This window comes from Trachymyrmex cornetzi, unplaced genomic scaffold (genome assembly GCF_001594075.2).
Source record: "Trachymyrmex cornetzi isolate Tcor2-1 unplaced genomic scaffold, Tcor1.1 scaffold637, whole genome shotgun sequence".
In the NCBI taxonomy this organism is placed as follows: domain Eukaryota; kingdom Metazoa; phylum Arthropoda; class Insecta; order Hymenoptera; family Formicidae; genus Trachymyrmex; species Trachymyrmex cornetzi.
Window position 1 is genome coordinate 817592 of NW_017299956.1, and position 8548 is coordinate 826139.

The following is an 8548-nucleotide window of genomic DNA, read 5'->3' on the forward strand; positions in this document are numbered from 1 at the left end:
AGTTTTAATTGCGTTTATTTAGTCCGGAAAAACAATTCAACGCGCAGTTTTTTTTTTAAAAAGACTACAATATAGTATATATGCAAGTACATATATAGTATATATTAGTGATTCAAGATTGAATTATTTAAGCAACGAAGATCCAGCTTCGACTGTAATAGGCATTTAAAATTTTTTGTATTAAAATATTTTATCAAAGTTATCAGCTTCAACTCAAGTCGACACGTGTCGTTAGAAGCCATGTGAGTAATAAGCATCCATTAAACGCATTATAAAGACATAATGTTGCAAGTATAATTACGTATATAATCGTTTACCTCTCATAACATAAATAAATATTCCGCAAAAATAAATGCAATCTAATCTAGATTATCTGTGTGCTCATTTTGTCGTTCAATACTTGTTGGTTTAACGGCATATACATACATTATACGACATTATATATTTAAATAATTATAGCGTTATATATTTAAGTAATTATAGCATTTACTTATTAAATAATGCATATCGCAAGATTTTTTAGCATTTGCTTATCTTTTTCAAGTGTCAATTGTTTTTTATTTATTAACAATAGCGCTGCATATTTTATTAACGTCGTTAAATAATAAAACGTGAGATATAAAGTAGGATATATACCTACAAAAATTAATTCAAAGTGTAATATCATAAGAAATGCCTTATGACTTTTACAGGAGATAGTAATAATAGCATTAGATTTTATGAAAAAAGTCAATATTATGCTTAATTGAAATTAAATCTAAAAAGGATAAAGCATTTGGTGAACTTATCCGCAATTAGTACATGGAGTCCAATTGTCATTACTTCATTTAATTAAAATTAAAACATATAAAACGGTACTAAATTGAAATAAAATCATCCATAATGTAATCTTTATGATCGATCATAACTATTAAATATTTCATTAAATGTTTGATATCGTTCTAGATAAAAATATAAATTTTTTTTTCAAGGGTGATCCATAACAAGGGTGATATAATCTAATCTAGATTATCCGTGTGTGTCCATTCTGTTGTACAATACTTGCTGGTTGAACGGCATTTACATACGTTATATCTCCCAACGTACATATCTTACAGTGTAGTCCTCACAAAGTTCCTAGAGAAACTGCGAAAACTATTTCTGAAAATCTTATATAAAATATTAAAACGTGTTTGTGTTTCGAGGAGCAAGAACTAATTCAGTTAAAATACTAGCCGACTCGGACTATGGCGCTAGAAAGAGCGCTGGCACCATTAATGATCATTGGCGGATTCTGCAATTTGGCCATGTTCGAATATCCTCTTGGACAACCTAGGCCGTATATCTCTTGCTTGTATGGTTTGGCCAAATGGAGTCTTCTTATGTACTTCTGGTACTATCCAGAAATTTCCACTCATTTGCAGAGAGTTAAAACAATATACATCACAGATATCATATCGGTCCTCACCATTATATTAATTCTCATTAGCATCTGTCGTTTTAAGGTAAAAATTTAAAATGTACTCCCGGCTACTATATAATAATTGATCTTTTAATATGATTTGTCTTTCATTTAGTGGTATTTTTAATAGAGAGTATTAAAGAAGTCTTAAATTCACAATTATGAACAAATATAAATTTATGAAAAGTTTTTATAAAAGGTTTTTGATACTTTTTTTTTTCAACCATGATCTACTTTTAGTCAAACTCAAGCTATGCAGTCTATACTATCTTAACAAAATTACCTTTTTAAAAAAAGGTAAAAAAAAGGCGCCAAGTGTGCATGTACCTCCCAGAAAAAACTGTTACATAAACTAAAAAAAAATGTGATTGTAATTTTAATGTTAATTAATGTTAATTAAACAGTAAACATCGTTTATTCCTTTTATGTAACATTTACTTATTATATTTTGAGGTCTAGCAGCGCGCCAAGTTTTTTTACATACAAAATTTTGTTATTTTAATAAAGTTTTCTCATTTTGTGATGCTTCGTCTTTAATTTTTTGAGATTAAACGTTGTATTCCATTGCAAATATAAAAGACTCTTGAATAGAAAGATAAAGGTACGTATCACTTTTTCTCGTTAATTATTAAATGTTATATGTTGCAATAAAATATATGTTCTTTTGGCAATTTACAAAGTACAATAGTATATGTTATATATTGCAAGAAAACATATATTCTTTTTGCAATTGGTGCAATTTAAAGATTTCATTTCATTTTTTTAATACATGCATACGTACTACTGAGGGATAATTTATAATAAAAAATTAACAATATCACCACTTGAATTATATTATTTATGTAACGGTTTTTTTTTTAGTTTATGTAACAGTTTTCTGGGAGGTACATGCACACTTGGCGTCTTTTTTTTTTACCTTGTTTTAAGACTCCTGACTAGTTGAATATTGGGTAAGAATCGCGGCGGCCATGTTGGAATCGTGACGTCAGAAGCGAGGAATGATACGTAAATTTACGCACAATGCCATTTGTAAACAAAGACAATTTGGATGAAACGAAATGAGATCGCTTTAAAACACTTGTAAAAATCAATGACAACTGTCCTTTCCTCCCTTGATAGTCAGTAAATGGTCGTAAAAGACTCGTAAAGTGAGCTTATATTCTGGCAGAAACATACGGTTTCACAACTGTTGAAACGAGTTAAATATACACTTTTATGTATAAAATTCCAAGATAACTTTAGTTGTCATCGAAAATTACGACTTTGAGAAGTACGAAACAAGTCACATTTTCACAATTAAGCAAATAATAACGAAATGGCATTGCGCACAAATTTCGTCATCAAAACTGATGAAAATGTTACTTTTCGACGCCTATAAGTTAGGCCATTTATCGTGGTGTGGCGTTGTAACACACATACAAGCACGAGCCCATGTCCGTGTGCTCGCCTGCGACATGGGCTCGTGCTTAAGTGTTTGGCCGATTTCGTCAAACCGCCGTCTGATTCTGTGTCGCCACCGTCAACGCAGAGTTCTTGGCTGAGTAGTCAGGAGCCTTAAGGGGATGCTGGAGTGCCCTGCTTTACCAATGACCCTGGTAGCAAGCTGACGTCAAAATGACGTCAAAATGACGTAGCTTGCTACCTGGGGAAGTATGATTAATTTTCCTCGACTCGTTTCTCTTAATTGCACTTACGGATTGAAAAGTCCTTCTCCACAATTAAAGTATCGACAACAACACAGGCTGTAAACTACAATTTAATACGAAGAATGAAAGAAAATTCAAGATTTACAGTTTTGTTATCGACTTCTGTAGTCGACACATCAAAATATGTGCTGCATACAAGAGTTTCAGATTTTACTCGTTTAAAATAAGTAGCTTGCAGCCTACAGAAAACCTCGAGAAACAAAACTGTGCCTATAAAAATGAGCTAGGAGCTTTAGTATAAGAGGAAAGAGTCGACAAAAATTTCGTTCGTATGCTACGAATAAAGTTGACGTGAAGTCATGACACCGAGCACTATTTTAGTTGAATTCGTATGTATTGGTAATTTACTTTTGATATTCTTACCCAATATTCAACGCAATGAACTAATTCGTTTGAATTTAACGCGCGGTATTGAAGAATTGTCTAACATGAGAGATCCACCAAGTGCTAGTCACTTGCGATCTCGACAAGTGATACCGTTGAAAAGCACGCACCGAGGTGATACACATAAATCCTTACCTCCCGAACAAAAGCTTCGGTGTGATATACAGAGTGTGTAACATTGGGGATCCACGGCGATAAGGTAATTTCTAGACTCTGGCCACGATGCAGGTTATATCCGGAAGTCATACCCCGTTGCCGTGAATCCGTAATGTTGTATACTCTGGGTATAGTATTAGGGCTCATTCGGGAAGAAATTCATATATCAGTTATTATTCCCTGGTAGCAAGCTGACGTCATTTGACGTCAAAATGACGTAGCTTGCTACCTGGGTTACCTTGGTGCATACTTTTCAACGATAAATCACTTTCTGGGATCACAGACTACCGTTTCATTTCTGAATCTATATATAAATCCACTAGAGTTTACATTATTATACTTATCTAGACGTATAGAAACGGATTCAGTGTACTCACAATCTCTACAAAATTCAATACCTTTTTCACGAATTACGCGGATTCGAAAACTTGATTCATATGGATTTATCCAATCCAATCCGTTCTCGTTTGGTGGGGGATATTCGAGTCACACGTGGCCGTCAAGTGTCGGGCTGTATATACCTGCCTACGTATTTTTTATCCCCTTCACCATATCCTTTCCTGCTCTCAAAAACTCCTCATTTCTCTATTACGCGTTATATCGTTATTTGGTTAGGCCGATATCGTTCCGGGTCTTAATCAACAACTTCTACAAATGATGTACAGAGTATCCAAAATTCTTGCCTTAGCTTCTCCTATTGCGTCAGTAAATACGACTATATATTTCCGTATTACCAGAGATCTGGCTGGCTTAGGATAATGTGGTAACATTTTATTCTCCACTTGTGTTGTCTCGTTTTTCCTCTTCTTCGCTTCAGTACTCCCTTATATCTGTGACGTCTCCTTCAGTTGAACTCTGAGCTTCATTTCACTTTTAACCCCCTTGTCGCCAGATACCAAATTTCCTAGCAAACGAGAACGCATTGGATTGGATAAATAAAGTATGAATAAAGTTTTGGAATCCGCGTTATCCACGAAAAAGGTATTGAATTTCAGACTGAATACATTGAATTCGTTTCTGTACATCTAGATAAATATAATAATGAATTCTAGTGGATTCATATAGATTCATAAAATGAAATGCTAGTCTGCGATCCCAGAAAGTGATTTATCGTTGGAAAGTATGCACCAAGATGATCACAGATGTATGAATTGTTTTTTCCCGAACAAGTCCTAGTACTATACACAGAGTATACAACATTACAGATTCACGGCAACAGAATGACTCCCGGATATAACTTGCACTGTCGTGGCCAGGATTATGTATAGAAATTAGTAATTACCTTGTCGCCGTGGATCCGCAATGTTACACACTGTATCACACAGGGGTTTTTGTTTAAGAGGCAACTTTTTGTATATCACCTCGGTGTATGCTTTTCAATGATATCATTTGCTGAGATCTGTGACTAGCAGTTGATGGGACTCCCATGTTAGACAATTCTTTAGTACCGTACGTTAAATTCCAACGAATTAGTTGCACGTTCATTGCGTTGATCATTGGGTATGATACCAAAAGTGAATTACCAATACGTAATTATGAATTCAATCGAATTGGTCGTAGATTTCATTTCTATGCACATTGGGTGAGATACAGAAAGTAAATAACTAATCCATAATTACTTAGTCAAGCGTGTTACGGATAGAAACAAATTTACAAAATTCAAAAACTTGATTTGACATCACTTCAATGAATAATTTTCAACATTTTTCAATAATTTCTCGTTTGTTGGGTTACTTATCCTTTCCATTCATCGTTCCATTAAATTCCGTGCCGCTTTCTCCTACACCTCAGTCAATTATTGTAATTTTCTTACTGTATCAATAAAAATCTTTCTCTTACTGTTTCAATAAAAAGCTTTCGTTCTGCTGCCTCGTGTTTCATCGCGTCACTCACAGTATTTAAGCGAGACTGATGTAACTGGTATATGTATTAGGTGCTTGAGTGCGAGTGTGTGAGTGCGTATATATATATGATTTTAACTATTGTTACACCACTCATTGCATCATTGGCTTAGTCACGGTTTTTTGTTGCTGATAGGCTTTGTAACAGCAGTTTTGCTGACGCCTCACCAAACTACTATAGTCTATTGTATCATATTTTATATTTATGTTTATTACTCTGTTAACATGTAATCTTTTTCACAGCGCTTTGCAATAAACTAAATCAAATTTAAAAAAAGTTTTTTTTAACAGATCAATTTTAACAACAGATTAATATGATTTTTTTAAAGGAATTGAAAATGTGTTTACGTGAACTTACTATAGTAGACCACACGTTGGAAGCTCTCGGAATGCCAAAGGAATCTCAAAGGCTACGTAATTGGATAATTCGAATGATAATCGGATGGATTGTTTACGTTTTTTATCAGTTAGCATGGACTAATTTTATTGTTTTCTTTGATGTAATCGAATTTTTACCTAATGACGAAATTTTCATTGGTATTTTTTATTTTACGCTTATTACGTTTCTGAAATTTTATTCATCAAACATCATTATCGTAAGTGCTATGATTTCTGCAGCTATCATTGGGTTAGTATTATACATGTGTATACATTTACTTTGCAAGCTATTTTTCTTGACATTGTGCGTCAAATTGGTTACAGTATGAAACACATAAAGACCTTTTGGTAACATATAAATAATGAAAGCCATGTTCATCAATGACCATGACCTTGACAACATATGTATGTTTTCTGTATTGTCTGTACAAACATGTATATACAATACTTATTTTGTGTATTAAAAATATACTAAACAACAGTTATTTAAAATAAATAATTAATCACTTTTTTTATTATTAAATAATCAGTTTTTATTATTGAATATTTGTAAGAGATAAGAATCTTTAAAAAACGCTGTGAAGGAAGTAATGTTGAGTAAAATAATCGAATAAACATATAGTCATAGGCCCGTATTCAGAACGCACTTTTATCGATAAAAACGTACTTTTATCTCTGAAATTCTATAATATACGTGACGTAAAGTATAGTATGTAGCGTGCTAACATTGTTGTAAGCGCGTTCTGAATACGGGCCAGAATTTTCATCTCCAATGAACTTGATATATGTCGTCATAAAAAAAGTAACGGCAAAACTAACGGTAAAAGTGTAATATAAAAAGTAACAATAAAATTATCATAAAAAAGTAATTACAAAACTAACGATAAAAGTAACTTCCATCCCTGGCTATAAGGGAGAGCTGCGCCGCATGTCGACAAGTAGTTATATTACGATTGAATTGACATTACATCTCCGTAGTTCGAAAAAATGCTTGGAATTTTTTCATTTTTTTTCTTTTTATTTGACATTCAAAAAAATAGAAAAAATTAACGTAGACTATAAAAAAATGCTTCGAATTTTTTTCAATTTTTTTTCTTTTTATTTGACATTCAAAAAAATAGAAAAAATTAACGTAGACTATTAATTCTAGTTTGGGCGATAATGACATGTTCTCTGAGTATAACCGTAGAAGCTGAAATCCGTCGGACTAATAGTCTTTTTGGAATCGTGATCACCATATTCGAAACACGGTTTCGAGAAAATCGCGAATAAAGTTCTAAAACATTTTAGTACAAGTACCGCTCCGTTTTCCGTTAGAAGCGAAAGTGACGCTCAAATGAAAACGAAACATTGCTCTATTGGATAGAAACGTTCTAGAATAGTTCCGAAAGGTTGAATATAAATAATGGCCAGCGCCGGTTATAGCAATTGATTGGTGCGCGCTATTTGAATCGATCGAGCGGCCCCAAACACCACGTCATTTTATCTCGTATATTTTGGACAATTTTCGTTTCTCCCAAAAAACGATTTTGTGGGATTTCTTAAGACTAAGCTTTCAAAAAAAGCAAAAAGAAATCGATTTTTTTACTCCTAAAACGTAAAAATCTCCTTAAAATGCATTTGTTTAATGTTTTTAACAATTGTTTAGCAATTTCGTTTAACATTTCTCAGTTTACTGATTGACAAATTGTTATTTTCTGTAAGGCGCGTAGTGTTCAGGTGACTTTCTATTTCATTATCTAAAAATTATAAGTTTTGGATAAAACGTATTTTAAAATTCTGCTGCTCATATATGTATAAAATTAGTAAATTGAACGAACTTACCGTAAAGTTCGATTGCAATTATGCCTTCTCGTCCGGCTGAATATGATATATGATGTAGTCGCGCCCCGTCGCGATTACCTTAACAGGTTCTTTAAAAAGTTTTCGAAACGATCCCCAGGCGGCGCGGGCTACCGATAGTGTGGTGACCATCTCGTCTCGCCGCGCCCGATGCTTCATTCTTTAAAGAGTCTGCCAAATTTGGATTAAAGGGATGGCAGGGTGGGAGTATCCAGCCGGACGAGAAGGCATAATTGCAATCGAACTTCACGGTAAGTTCGTTCAATTCACTAATTATGCCAGTTCTCGTCTGGCTGGATATGATGTAGAATTTTAAAGCACAAAATTTGGCACCTATAAATAAATGTTGCACCAATTATTATTTTGATTCTAATGAGCATGTAGAAAACAACAAAACAGACAAGGATATAATCTAATTTATTTAAATGAAATATAGAGTATCACTTCCAAATCAAAGGAAGAAATAAAATAGCATAATGTATCATAAATTCAGGATTGAAGCCTGAAAAGATGAGCCTTCTATTATAGGTCTATTATAAAAACATGCTAAAACCGTAGACGTCTTGGCTCAGCCTGCCGTACGCCTCATCTCGTCTACATTAATATCCTTGCTCGCTGCAAAGGAAGTAGAGGCATGCCGAGTCGAATGGGGTGATCCCGATTGATCACGGCTCAATTGGACACCACCAATCACAGCGACCAGTGCTTAGGAGCTTTGTAGTCTCAAGCGCTGTGAGTGG